Source organism: Botryllus schlosseri, chromosome 13, assembly GCF_051294905.1.
Source record: "Botryllus schlosseri isolate E-star chromosome 13, Bs_hap1, whole genome shotgun sequence".
Lineage (NCBI taxonomy): Eukaryota > Metazoa > Chordata > Ascidiacea > Stolidobranchia > Styelidae > Botryllus > Botryllus schlosseri.
The window spans coordinates 6,760,847-6,775,050 of record NC_137248.1 but is presented as its reverse complement, the minus strand read 5'-3'; the positions used below and the strand labels follow the sequence as shown (position 1 = coordinate 6,775,050).

The following is a 14,204-nucleotide window of genomic DNA, read 5'->3' as shown; positions in this document are numbered from 1 at the left end:
TTCCACACCCGTATTGGATTCATTCTGGGTTCACCTATAAGTCACGGGGTAAAACTCCTTAGATTATGAGGATCTAGTTATCAACTTTACACCAGAAGAAATGTGAACCGCTCTCCATTCTGCTTGATTCATTGGTAAGTATCGGTGTTTACTATACTTCAATGTCATTGATATACGATATAGAAGATATCAAAATATGTATGCTACTTTTAAAGCGGTCCATTTTCTACTTGTCCTTAACTTTTTCAAACCTGACCCACTCAATAGAGTGGGCGATTGTTTTCCGGAAATACCCGCGCCCACTCAATAGAGTGACGGACATGAAGTTCACGATTCCGACGACCGTCGATTTCGGCTTAGGTGCAAATGATCCTGTAACATTTTATTGCAATAACGTTATTGTCGATTTCGATAATAGGTATTGCTGAACCTGTTGGACGGAGATCGGCAGCAAACCGCGCTGCACAAATCCGCTTGGTTCCGACACAAGAAGATCTGCGAGCTGCTCGTACACGCTGGAGGCAGTCTCACTGCGACAGATTATAAAGTACGTTTTGTGCATTGGCTCGTGTGGATGGTGTCGCGCTAACATGATGTGCCGATATGCTAACTGCCTAGCGCGGTACAGACAACAAAGAAAGAACGCTAACCCTTCCCTATATCGGTTTACTCGTGATTTCAATTCACCATGAGATTACTGTGCAACGAAATCAGTCTTTTAATGATCTTACTGATTACAGGGTTTTCCGTGCGAATAGCGTCTGGTACATTTGAGTAGATTTATGCGCATTTCTTGCAAGAAAACAGCTATATTCTCTGACTGCATTGACCACTCTTGCTTGCATAAATATCCTTGATAATACCGAGGTCAATGCATGGGTATCCCGCATAGTCACGTTTATCGTGGTGTAACTGTAACCTAGTCGCGACTCCTGGTTCTCATTCTAAAACTAAATGAAATTTTCGGCATACCAGGTATAGTTTTCCACGCATTAGATTCTGTAATCGAGATCCGCGCGGTTACCGTGAAGCTAAGGTCGCCTCTTATCTTTCGCCACAGTGATTAAACTTACATAGCTCAAGTAACTGTTCGAAAATGCGTGATATTTTATCGATGCCGATAATGCGATAACTGGTCTAGTGCTGATTGCAATGCGATTGAATCGCCTATAAGCGCATGGATAACTCGTTGGAGATGCGTTGTGGTAATTTGGACAACTATCAACTATACAACTACTAGATTATTCTAGTTGTATAATCATAGACTAATACAAGCGAAATGCCGGTAATCTAATTCTAATCTAATTTGCGAAATGTTTCTATGCTCTAGTTTTTATTCTAAACAATTATTTCTGGTTTTCATGAAAATGCTACAGCGTAACTGTGTAGTGAGAAACGAGCCAAGATTTGTGTAGCCTACACTGTACAGTGTACAGTACACTGTACATACATTTGCCAGTATCATGCTATGTGTATGAACTCTGAATTTGGAAAAGCAGAAAACTTTCTAGTTGTCCAATTTTGGTTGTGGATGTTGTGGTGAAGTCGAACAAAGCTCGTGATTACATTGGGGAAGATTGTTCCTATTACCCGGAGATATTCCACTACGGCCCCGACAAAATACTCTTCACACCTACGACTATAGCTCCAGTTTTGGACATCGGGTTCTTGACTATAACCGCAGGTCATATTTGATCACGGATTCCAGTCTTACCGGGGCGAGAAAAACCTCAATATTCTCAATATGCCTTGATTCACAAACAGGCTATATGCAATAAGTTGCAAAAGTCAACTCTCTCCCGGAGCACGACATATATACTTCCGATGATTGCCATAGCCTATATAATTCGTATGTTAATTGCTGGATTTATATTGCCAATACATGAATTATACAGTAGGGCTCTTCAAAAATGACTTTTTTTCTCAAATCGTACTGGCTACTTGATAAAATTGTTAGGTTACCTAATTTAAGCCTACAAACAAAATTTGGTTCGATTCCAGCCAGTAACCGCTTTGCTACAGGAGAAGAAAGTTTCTATTTATTATGTAAAAATAAATAATAAAAAATTTGAAAATTTTCTGTTCACCCTATGAAAGTGTTAGGCTGTCTATAGAAACTATGCTCACCAAATTTGGTTCAATTCCAACCAGTGGAAGCGGAGTTATTGCCATCGAAAAATTTGGATTTGAATAAAATAGTATTTACGGTGACCGATTCTTTGTTTATTTATTATAGTTCTGCTCACCGTAAATACTATTTTATTCAAATCCAAATTTTTCGACGGCAATAACTCCGCTTCCACCGGTTGGAATTGAACCAAATTTGGTGAGCATACTTTCTATAGACAGCCTGACACTTTCATGGGATGAACAGAAAATTTTCAAATTTTTTATTATTTATTTCTATATAATAAATAGAAACTTATTTCTCCTGTAGCAAAGCGGTTACTGGCTAGAATTGAACCAAATTTTGTGTGTAGGCTTAAATTAGGTAACCTAACAATTTTATCAAGTAGCCAGTACGATTTGAGAAAAAAATTCATTTTTGAAGAACCCTATTATACAGTGCTGCACCCTTTGAAGTCGATTCAATTTATCATACGATATTCAGGCGATGAAAACTAATAATGTCAGTCTCGTGAAATTTACCAGCGCGACTATACGGTACTCCGTCTAGCATTCCGCGGGGATGTTCGTTTCAACCAGCCCGCGGTTCGAGTATCTTGACGATTGGATTAATGATACCAGGCGACAGCGAAGTGAGATTAGGCGACAATGGCAGGGTGATTTCGTTTGGTATCGAGCGTGATGTAACCGTTATCTTCAAGCTACGTCGAGGGGTATTCTCATGGCCCTTCGTAATTTAGACAAAGCCTGTTGAAATTCCTGATGTGCTACGATTTGCATAACTCGTGTTTAGCGTCCAGCAAATCACAGTGCACGTAACGGTGGAATTTAACATGCCACCAGTATAAAAATTCAGGCAACATATGCGTGGCGGTAGGCCTATTTATGGATCATGTGTCACAGCTATATATTTCAATAACATAGATGTGACTTAGACTCTCGGAGGCTCGAATCCCACTTCTGAGATCCTTACACAAGCTGGATACTGCACACTACAAAGGTTTCTATTCGCCCAAGTGAATATTGAGGAAGGAATAAAATATTGGACAAGCGATAGGCAAGACCATCAAGTTGATCAAATCGAACATATCATTGATCATAAATAGCGGAATTGGTTGGCGTCGATGTTATTTGGTCAAACCATGGATCCTGTAAAGCTGCATGTTATTCAAGACTTCCGAGTTTGCGCTAAGCGTCAACGGATGTGCCGATGGAATCAGAATAAATTTATTGCATTCTATATGTAAGTGTGTGACTGTACGATTTTCCCTCGTTTAAAAAATGCATCAAAATCGGACGCTCTCATTTGTCGATTCGACTAACCGTTATCACTGTGTCGGTACGTGATTATCTTCCTACATATTCGTTAGACAAGGACAGGTGTTACGACATCAAATGCGCTACGATCGATCGACTTGTGAATTGTCCTAGGAATAATTGAAACGCCCCCTGGGATACGAGACACGCACGCGACAGATGCTGCGAACCTTTCTGCTCTTCGCGGGTCGCGTAGAATTCGCTATGGATCGGTTGTAGCTTCTGTCACCTGCGCCACACAGCGCATGTATTTGCGAAGACTCGAAGGGAAAACGCTCAAGAAGTACAAGAAATACTTCGTTACTTGATAACACCCGCTTCAATACGAACTGCTACGATACGTTACAATCCTTGTCTGAGAGAAGAGATAGATAGATAGAGAGAGAGAGAGAGAGAGAGAGTCTTTATTTTCAACCAACCAAAATACATAAAAAACTGACGTCAATGATGGTGTTGTAGAAACTATGCATGCACAGTATTCGGTATCAGATGGGAATGATCGGTACGACCGGGAAGATCAACTGTAGTCTGATCACACCCGCAGCAAACAGGTACACTTGACTCGAGTTTAATTGTGGGTTCTATTTTTTAAATCGTGTCCGTCAGCAATTGACAACGCTTAGCGACATTAAAGTCGTTATGAAATGAACGGCGTGTGTTTCGCTACATTCACTCGACTCATCTACGTGATTCATTGATGAATCTTGTGATAATGTGCCCGGAATATTCTGTCACACTCAGACCTCTCGAGGTCGTTGACATAGTTTTCTCTCCTTACCCTGAAAATTCGCACAAGGACGCGATTTGGCAAAACTGTTTTACCGAAAATTTGAGGAATTAGATACCGTTGATGTGCGATCATCTTCAAATTTTTTTTAGCCTTGCCCTAATTAAATTCTCAGCGTACTTTTGATCGGGCCGGTATGCCATCGTTGTAAAGCTGAGTATGGGCTAGTTTTTCCTCTGGAGACGCCACTAATACTGCCTCATATACCTACTAGGGTATCGTATCTGTTAGGATTGTGCGAACCCCTGAAAGGTTCAGTTTCGTGTGAACGCTCACCTTTTTGAAAGGTTCTGTGTGAACGCGAATGTGAACCTTATGACGTCATATTGGTAATTCCAACTCTACGTATCAGTGAAGCGATATATAAATGTACGTACGTCGTACACGATACTTAGCGACGACTCGAGCCACATTATGCCACAATACTGAAGTAGCCTACACGTTGTATGATAGTTTAGTCTTGATATTTTTATGCTGCCAGCGCCTTGCATAGAGTGGTCTGAAGTTGAAACGCAAAGAATTTGAATCAATGATGAAATAATGACGTGGAAAATTGTAATACATGAAAATGGCTAACAGTGCAGGACCTACCAAGGTTCGTTTGTGAACGTGAACCTCTTAATTTCTAAGCTTCAGACACAGAATGCGAACGGGAACGTTCATAACATCCCTAGTATTTATACACGTGGGGTGATATTGTCTACGACGCGATTGCACTTCGAACACAAGTTCATTGCCGCGACGTCAGCTGATCCCTCTCACTCTCGCCGCGCAGCTGCTATTTTGCCCCTGGGCTACGCTCTCGTTTTGCCAGACATCATGGCTGCGTCACAATACCAATTTGCAATTTCCATAACAATGAAAAATTTGAGGCTGATTGTGGGGGTTCCAGGGCCAAGGGCGCAATAAAATATCGATTTTCGTGATCAGTACAGCGGCACCTTTCGATTGGTACCCGTTTTATCCAATTTAATGCTCGGCAAGCTGGTCAAAAATTACCGTCAAATTGCCTTTAGACAAATGGAAACTGTGACGTAGATCAATTTGACTGAGCCGTGAGATTTGCTCGTGTCCGAAGTCCGAACCATATAGGATACTATGGGTGACCAACCAAATATAAAATCCATGCAGAATGCAGCCTTTGCAAAGCAGGAGCCTGAGTAAGGATAGAACTCGAGAGTCGGATTTCATTATCGTTCTACAACGCCCACTAGCGATGGTAGCTACACTAGCAATTCCGTGTTGTTCCGTCTTCCGTGTTGTAAAATATTGTTTCCGTAGGGTGTCGGGCTCCGGCTCAGATTCGTTGCAGTCATTGAATGTACCATTGTACCATACAACCAACATCTTTGATAAGCGTCTCCACTCCCCAGTCAAATAGTTTTGACGCACTTCGACTGATTGAGTGTGTTCTTATCTCAATCCGTATGAATAAGCTTTGCGAATATGACCAATGTTGTGGTAGGTCAAGGCGCATGTCAGCAAAGTTTTATGCAAACATTGTTGCTCTGACTGCTCTCTTGCTGCTGAGGTGCTCGGTGGTCAAGTAGGCTATAGTCATTCATCGTTGGTATTGGTAATCAAGCAGAAGTGGCAGTAACGATTTCTAAATAGCCTAAGTAAAATAGGCCTAGTTCTGCCTAGAAAATTGAAAACTGAAGTAGAACTACAGCAGTCTAAAACAGGGCTGTGGAGTCGTCGGAGTCGGAGTCTGGGTAATTTTCGCTTGATGGAGTCGGAGTCGGTGTCGTGAAAACTATAACAGCTGGAGTCGGAGTCGTGGGGAAAATACTGACTGGAGTCGGAGTCGGAGTTTCTGAGAATGACCCTGACTTCGACTCCGACTCCAACTTCTCTATCATGAAAACATTTGCTTTCAAAGAATTTTCAATAGAATTTTTATGTACCGCCAATCGCTGTTATTAATAACCATACAGATCAGGTGCGGCCAGCCCGTGGCACGCAGGCCAAATTTGGCACACGAGAAGGTTAGGTGTGGCCTTGAGGTAATTCTCGAAATTATTTATGACATCAGGTACAATTGCAAGGCCAACCAAAATTTGATTAGCATGACCGCGAAATTTGATGATGACTAAAACAACAGTTCTGACGCATCGACGTATCCAGGGGCCAGTCACATTTATCCCAGATCTTCGTATATAACCGTAAAGTAGAACATTTCATAGCAGATTTATTTGACTTGAAATTTTTCTCGGTACTTCGCATGATTCATTATCACTAGATTTCTTGCATTCAGTATTTGAGCCCCCTTCTGAAAATTATAAATATATATTATTCACAGAATTGAGTCTAACTATATTCGCAATTAGGAGATAACGTGTCGTCCAACATGCGGCTTCTCTTGTGCACTCGCAGCGAGATCGTCGACAAAACATTTGCACAAAATGGTAGGGGCATGTTCACTGATACCGTCGATTTCGCTATGTCTAAACGTCGAATAATCCTGTCCTTGCCAAATGAGCCCAGTGGTATACAGATGCGACCCCCGATGTATGTTAGCAACATATTTATTAATTAATTCAGTCATCATCTTGCAAAAAAATTTCGCGCGACCAGGGCCTGATTGCGCACTGCACAGTTGCATGACATATATTGTTATCAATTTTAGATCGTATTAATATAAGTCTTATTTGCAATGTTACCTAATTCGATTCGCTCCTATCGGACGACTAGAAAAAGGTTATCAACATTTGACTACCTAACTAAATTCCATTTATGACCAATGTCTATTAATAGTAAGAGTGTGTGTGCTTGTAATCAGGATAGTGTGCAATGACAAAATTAGTAAGTTCAATCTCTTCATTAGTTGCTGACTCATACACAAGAGCTACACTTGGATTTTTTATCTACATTTTTATTATAAATGATTGGATATCTGCCATATTTGAATGATTCATACATTTCAGGATATTAGAGAGTCCATGTTATAAAAACTTGAAAGAGGAAGGATATTTAGCAAATCTTTCGTTCATGTTAATTGCATATAGAGGATAATTCGAGCTGTGCCACAATGAAACAATTTAGCATGCCACCGTTTATCATATGTTTGCATATGTTTTATGGTTGTAGTCATTCAACCGACAATGTGGCATACAACTTTCGAAGTAAATTGGTAATAATGCTGGAGTCGGAGTCTGGAGTCGGAGTCGGTACGCTTAAAGACCCAGGAGTCGGAGTCGGTTCGTTTAAAGACTCAGTAGTCGAAGTCGGAGTCGGTATATTGAAAATGTGTGGATTCGGAGTCGGAGCCGGAGGTAAAATTTACCGACTCCACAAGCATAACCACTTGAGTAAGTGTAAGAAGTACTATAGCAGGAAAAACCTACTTGATGCCTCCAAAAGTATAGGATACTTCGTTACTGACTATACCTCTGGTCAAACGACATGCAGACTGCAGAGGTGGTGAATATTACGTCGGTCGAATCAATATCCTCAATTCCCCGCAACACCTCATTCTGCACTCTAAATCCGCAAGGTCGTATTGAACACTTCATAACACTTTTTTCTGCGTACAGACACACTTTTTGGGCATATAAACGCATTGGGCCATTATCGTCGCAACGCTTCTGCGTATTTCTCCGTTTACATGTAACACTTCGCCACTGCGGCTTATTTTCAAGAAAATTTATACTTGATAATTTATCATCAATTTCGCATTCATAAACCATCGATACGTTTGGAGATCACATGAAATCATGGTATATGTAAAATAATATTACTCAAATGACCAAACACTAAGTTTAAGGGTAATATTTCAATAAATATGACGCAGAGGGGTCACCACCTTCGTTACGGTAGAGCGCGCTCGATTTCAGTTTGGAATTTGAATTGGTGGTTCGTCAGGCTTCAGGCAGAGAGTGGGGTACACGAAAAGACTTGGTGGAATGGATATATTGAAGCAGTTTCTGCTGCCTGATGGCGTAAAGGATCATAACATCCATGTACTGTAAGGTATGGAAATGCGGTAAATGTTATTGAATATATGTAATGTGACAATAGTCATAAAATGAGCTCGTTTTGAGATTGCAGTAAGGTCATTTGTTTTAGATGTTTTAGTAGACTACTGATATCTCTTATTAATATGAATGTTCTTTAGATGTTTTGTGGTATATGATTCGTCTGATCTTATTGCTGGATGATCGAGCTTCGAATCTGATAATATACCAGACTGCGATCAGGTCCAGTACTACGGTACTGATAGGAAGCTGCTATCGAACTAACTTTTTTGACATATAGATAAAGGGATGTTCTCTCTATCCACACTGAAATATCCCTATGTAGGCGATATTGTGGTCCATTGTGGACAAGTACTGCAATGTCAGCAATTAAATACCGGTATGACAGTCATGCAACGGTTTTGATTGTTTTTCGACTGCAACACATTTTACACTGTATTGTTTATTCCAAGTGGTAAGGTGTTAACTAAAGCGATTTTTTTGACATGTAAAAATAAGTCTAAATTTTGTCAAAATTGTACCGTTAGGTCAAAAATTGCCAAAATTGTTTACAAAATCAAAATTTTTTGGCAACTTGCATTTCGTTTGTATCATAGATGATTGCACTGTCGGTGAACTTATCATTTTACAATTTACATCTTGTAGCCTACTTTATAGTCCTACCGTTTTAGACGGACCATCGTCTGCTCATTGTGAATCATAAATTGTCAAATGAAACAAATGCTCACTGTAGCCTACTGCACTATCCTAACTGAAGCGAGACTGCGTGGGCATTGGTTCTTCTAATAGAAACCGTATGATGAAAAATTGCGATGTAGACAACTTTGTCATAATGAGAGATAGAGAGAGAGAGTGCAGTGTACGCACAACTTCAGTGTTGCCGGCCAACAACTGCTACTGGTGAACGTTCTTTCTTCATTCTTGCCAAGCTACTTAGTTGGGACAGACACTTTATACCCGAAAATGTAGGAAAGTATCTTTCGTTGTACTACAACAAAGTTTTAATTATTTCTACCATAATACGAGATGTAACTAATGCTGGAATTCTTCACGGGTCCAGATTTCGATAAAATACGGTTTTTTCATGTATAAATTTGTCAGTTTTCCTGCTGAAAGATTTTTTCAGGTCAAACTACTTCGGAAGAACAGACAGCTCCAGCCAGAAATAAAGATGGGTACCGGTAGTACAATTCTAACATTATGTGAGAAACACCTAATTTAAGTACTTGCGGTCAAAATTAAGTTTTTCATCATCAAAATATGTGTGAATTTGGATTTTTTAGTCGAAATCTTCCCTTTTTAGATCCAAAAAATCGCCCTAATAATAGCACAGCCAAACAAACAATCTTTTCAACAAACCATGGATCACAAAGGGTAGTATTTGTTTTGCCCAATCCCCAAATTTGACTTTTCTGAGTTTATTATGATACGGTAACTGAACTAAACTCTATTTTGCAGGTATTATGTATTGAAATTGGCACCTTTTTGAAATGCATTTGCTGTATGAAATACTGGTAAGCATCACAGTGTTTTGTAAGTGAACTGGTATATCCTTAGAGAATGAATTTGATTCTGTTGCATTCGGTTATCTTCGTGATAAAGATTTTTATGAATGTTCGCTGATAAAATTTCACTAAAATTGTTAACAATCCAGGAAGTATACTACCTGTGCCGGAGTAAAATTGGTGGTAACGTCATGTGTAACTTTCCATTCCATTACCTAATTATTCTATGAAAGACACCCTTCTGTCATGCACAACTTATTGCATAAAACAGCAATTGTATCCAATATGATATCTGCGTGATTACTGAGTAGTTCATTTGCAACAAATGTTGCGAATTTTTGCAACAAATATTTTCTTTTCAATAGTCTTGGATTGATCCTCAAATTCGTCCAACTGATGTCGACTCTTTGAAAAGAGCACCCTGGGTCTACCGTGCCTGCGCTATCAGACAATGTTGACAGTGACATGAGGAGTCGTTCGTAACGGGTTTTGTGCCGGCACAGTCATCTTATGCGATACAGACCTTTGTCTCAAGAACCCATGGATACATGTGAATATGTAAGCCTATTCATTCATTTTATATATCACCATTGATTATGTAATTTGCTGGTTTTTGCAGTCCTACTTTTCTTACGAGCTATCTCGCAGAGCAGCTTACGGACTATTCGATATGAGCTGAAAAAGGCTTCATCTGTGTACACTCAACCGTGTACACTGAACACTGAACAGAGATGTAGTTGAACGAAATGAGCTCGTGTAACTTGTACTTTAACTATTGCTTACTGAACTATAATGGGCTAGGACAGTGGTTCTAAACATGGGGGGCTGAGCACCTCTCCGGCGCTGCGCTTCTGTATCCTACCTGTGAGAAATATTTATATTTACTTCTGCATAAAATGTACAATTTTCCTTTAGTATTTATTGTATTTTCTAGGAGCAGCATTTGGATTTGACCTGTAAAAATAAAGAGCCGCCACGGCACGCCACGAATCAGGGACTCATCAAGCCTGGGTTGCGGCTGATGGAAAGAATATGAAAAATGCCCTAATGTGCAGGTAGTATGTATTGCAATTTGCACCTTTTTGAAATGCATTTGTTGTTTAAAATACTGGTAAGCATCGCAGTGTTTCGTAAGTAAACTGGTATATACTTAGATAATGAATTCGATTCTGCTGCATTCGGTTATTTTTATGAATGTTTGCTGGTAAAATTTCACTAAAATGAATAACAATCCAGGAAAGTATGCTACTCGTGCTGGAGTAAAATTGGTGGTAAGGTCACATGCAACTTTCCATTACAATAATTAATTGTTCTATGAAAGACACCCTTTTGTCACATACAATTGTATCCAGTCTGATATCTGCGTGAATACTGAATGCTGGTGACGTCATATTTTGTGATACGATTGTTGATGTACAACGTTCTTTTGAGTTCTCTACTAGTTGCTGACGATTACCCCTGACGAGTCTCAGCCGAAAATATTCGGGCTCATTTCAATATGCACATACTATTCAATTTTATATTGAAGTTTTGTACCTCAAAGAAGCAGTTCGAATATTGAATAGTTCCCTTGTATTGCAAATTTTTAAAACAAGTATTTTCTTTTCAACAGTCTTGGATTGATCCTCAAATTCATCCAACTGAAGTCGACTCTTCGAAAAAAAAACTGGTTCTACCGTGCCCGTGCTAACAGACAATGTTGATAGTGACGTTAGGAGTCATCTGAACGGATTTTGTGCCGGTTCAGTCATCTTTTGCGATACATACTTTTGCCTCAAGAACCCATGGAAACATGTGATTATGTAAGTCTATTTATTCATTTCATATATCACCATTGATTATGTAATGTGCTGGTTTTTGCAGTCCTAATTTTCTCAAAAACTATCTATATATGCGATATGAGCTGAAGAAAGGCTTGATCTGTGTACATTGAACAGAGGTGTTGTTGAATGTAAAGAGCTGATGTAACTTGTATTTGAACTATTGCTTACTGAACTATACTTGAACTATTGCTTACTGAACTATACTTGGACTATAGGTGAACATCAAATTGAGATCATATCCCATGTCGTGCTAATTCCAATTAATTTCGCTAGTTAAATTTAATCAGGAAGGAAGGATTTTGAAAGATTGAGAACAGTTACAATTACTGCAATGAAGGAAAAGTATTCAACACCTTCGATAAGATGTCACAAAGTTTTTGTACTAAAGACAATCAATGTGTCCTTTGTCTGATATATTTTCTCATCTCAATTCAAAGCAGCTATAAAATCTTAGAATCAAAGTTACATGTAAAGCCTACTGTATGTCAATTATTATAATGGAAATCCGAACCCATAGGAATAACGATTGTACTATATTTATTGCCGGATCTTGTATGCAATCAATTACATTTTCAGCAAAACTAGGTTGATGAAGTCAACTGTCTTCTTCTCCAAGATAAATTGAGAGACAAACGAATATAATCCAAGACCCCAGCGCATGTCTTATTGAAACAGGTACCGTAATCTTTCTTTTTTGTGCACCTTACAAATTTACATAGACCTGCGGCGTTCTGCTATAAATTTCATTCTGAGTTACAGTTCTGCATTCTCACTGTTGCCTGTGCGTCTGAATGTCAATGTAAATGTCAAAATGGCCGAATTGAAAAAAACGCAGACCTGATTCAAGATATTTTTATTAGTCGTTATGCTAATTTTAGTCCTTCTCAGTGATAGGATTTCACATGTATCCGAGCGCCTTTCTTGCGCTTGTGTAACCTGCATGTGTGAAATATTTATATTTATTTCTGCATAAAATTTAGAATTTTCATTGACATATTCAAAACTTTGGAATTTAATCACATTTTCAAGGAGCGCAACTTGGAGTCGACCAGTAGAAAAGAAGCAAACACCATGGCACGCCACGAATCAGAGATTGACCAAGCCTGGATTGCAGCTGATGGCAAGAATATAAAACTGCTTCAGTGAAAATGGAGTATTCAGAAACATTGTTGACGTTTTGAGCTGCTATGCATTGGATTGTCATACCCTAAAGGAGTGGTTCTCAAACAGGAGAAAGCATTTGAAGGGGTGTGAAGCCGCTGTCAACTAAAATCTTTTTCGCACATGGCAGCTTGTAGTTATTTCTCTGTGTATGGTCAGAATTTAATATTTGAATATTCTCTTATCAACAACCATCACCGTCACTGCCATCCAACTATCTGTTGGGATTTCTAGCGTTCTGGTTGCTTTTTTTAATTTTATGATACGACGATAAGGTGTGTGTGAAATTTTTTGCTATCATAAGGGGGCGTGTCCAAAAATGTTTAAGAACCACTGCCCTAATGACTTCCAGATTTCATATTTTGCAACAGACTAGTAAATAACAACAAAATCTTTTCTGTAAATCTGCAAAATTTGTATGGATTCAAAGAAACGATTTTTTTGTTATTTAAACAAAAGTGATTGGCATTAACCTGATATAAGTACTTGTAATGCAAGCCCTAGAATATTTTTGATGCCTGGTTAGCAGGCCCAATTTCATTAAGAGTAGAAAAATACTTATGGTTGTTTATCGTGGTAGTGGTAGTGATACTGATACATTCATTGTTTGTTTGTTTGTTTTTTTATAATAAAATTAGAAATTTACAAGCCATAATTTGATCAGTTTTAAATAAGTTGTAATGATTTGTGTTGATCATGTTTTCCGCTAACGGACGTAACCATTATGAATTTGATTCCATGCCAATGTCACGAAAGTTTAAGATACTAAATGATATTTTGTTATCACTATCCCTATGCATTCATTTGCATGATTGAGCGAGTTGCATGATATTTGTAGTGAGTTTGCTCTTAATCATTTGTGATGTTCGTGATTTCATGGGCTATTCCGGAAACGGTTTCAACTGCTGATCTGAATTTATGAAACCCTGTCACAGCAGCTATTGGAAATTTCAATGTTTGCACGTATTTAATCACCCAGGTTGGGTATTATAAGCGTCATTTATTCATGAATCAATAAAATCTAATTTTATTTTGAGCTCTGCGTTCCGGTGACTGGTCAACCAGCCACTTTGAGACTAAACACTTTTTAGGTAAACACTTTTAATTTAAACACTTCGCAACACTTTTAGGCGTTCAATTTTTGGATCACGTTTCGTGTTCAATTTTCCGGGTTGAGCAACACTTCAAAACTTAGAGTGTGACATTGAGCTACATTGAATTCACTTCAACGGAGTGCCTGCGCGGCATATCCTCATATTTAACAATGATTTTATTTGTTCGATAATACCACGGGCTGAAATGCAAATTTAAACACATGGTCTGCAGATCTGATTATTTGGAAAGTGCACATAATCACGCTGACATGGCTGAAGTCCCTTTGATCCACTCTTATTGGCTCGTGTGATTTATCTTTCTATTCTCCTTTTAGTTATAGGCCTACGATAATAGAATATTTGAGTTGGAATGGGTGGATCCATAGATTGTCAAGGCGGAAAGCAATTTACAT

At 38.9% G+C, this 14,204-nt stretch overlaps 2 long non-coding RNA genes across 2 annotated transcripts; both read left to right on the top strand.

Moving 5' to 3' along the window:
- The first annotated feature begins 10,062 nt into the window (after nt 1–10,062).
- LOC145454779 (uncharacterized) lies at nt 10,063–11,696 on the top strand. Its single transcript, XR_013920227.1, has 3 exons — nt 10,063–10,271; nt 10,648–10,768; nt 11,326–11,696. It is a non-coding gene; the product is annotated as an uncharacterized LOC145454779 (long non-coding RNA).
- Nucleotides 11,697–12,118: 422 nt separating this feature from the next.
- LOC145453632 (uncharacterized) lies at nt 12,119–13,733 on the top strand. The gene is made up of 2 exons (XR_013919851.1): nt 12,119–12,211; nt 12,566–13,733. It is a non-coding gene; the product is annotated as an uncharacterized LOC145453632 (long non-coding RNA).
- The last annotated feature ends 471 nt before the right edge of the window (nt 13,734–14,204 follow it).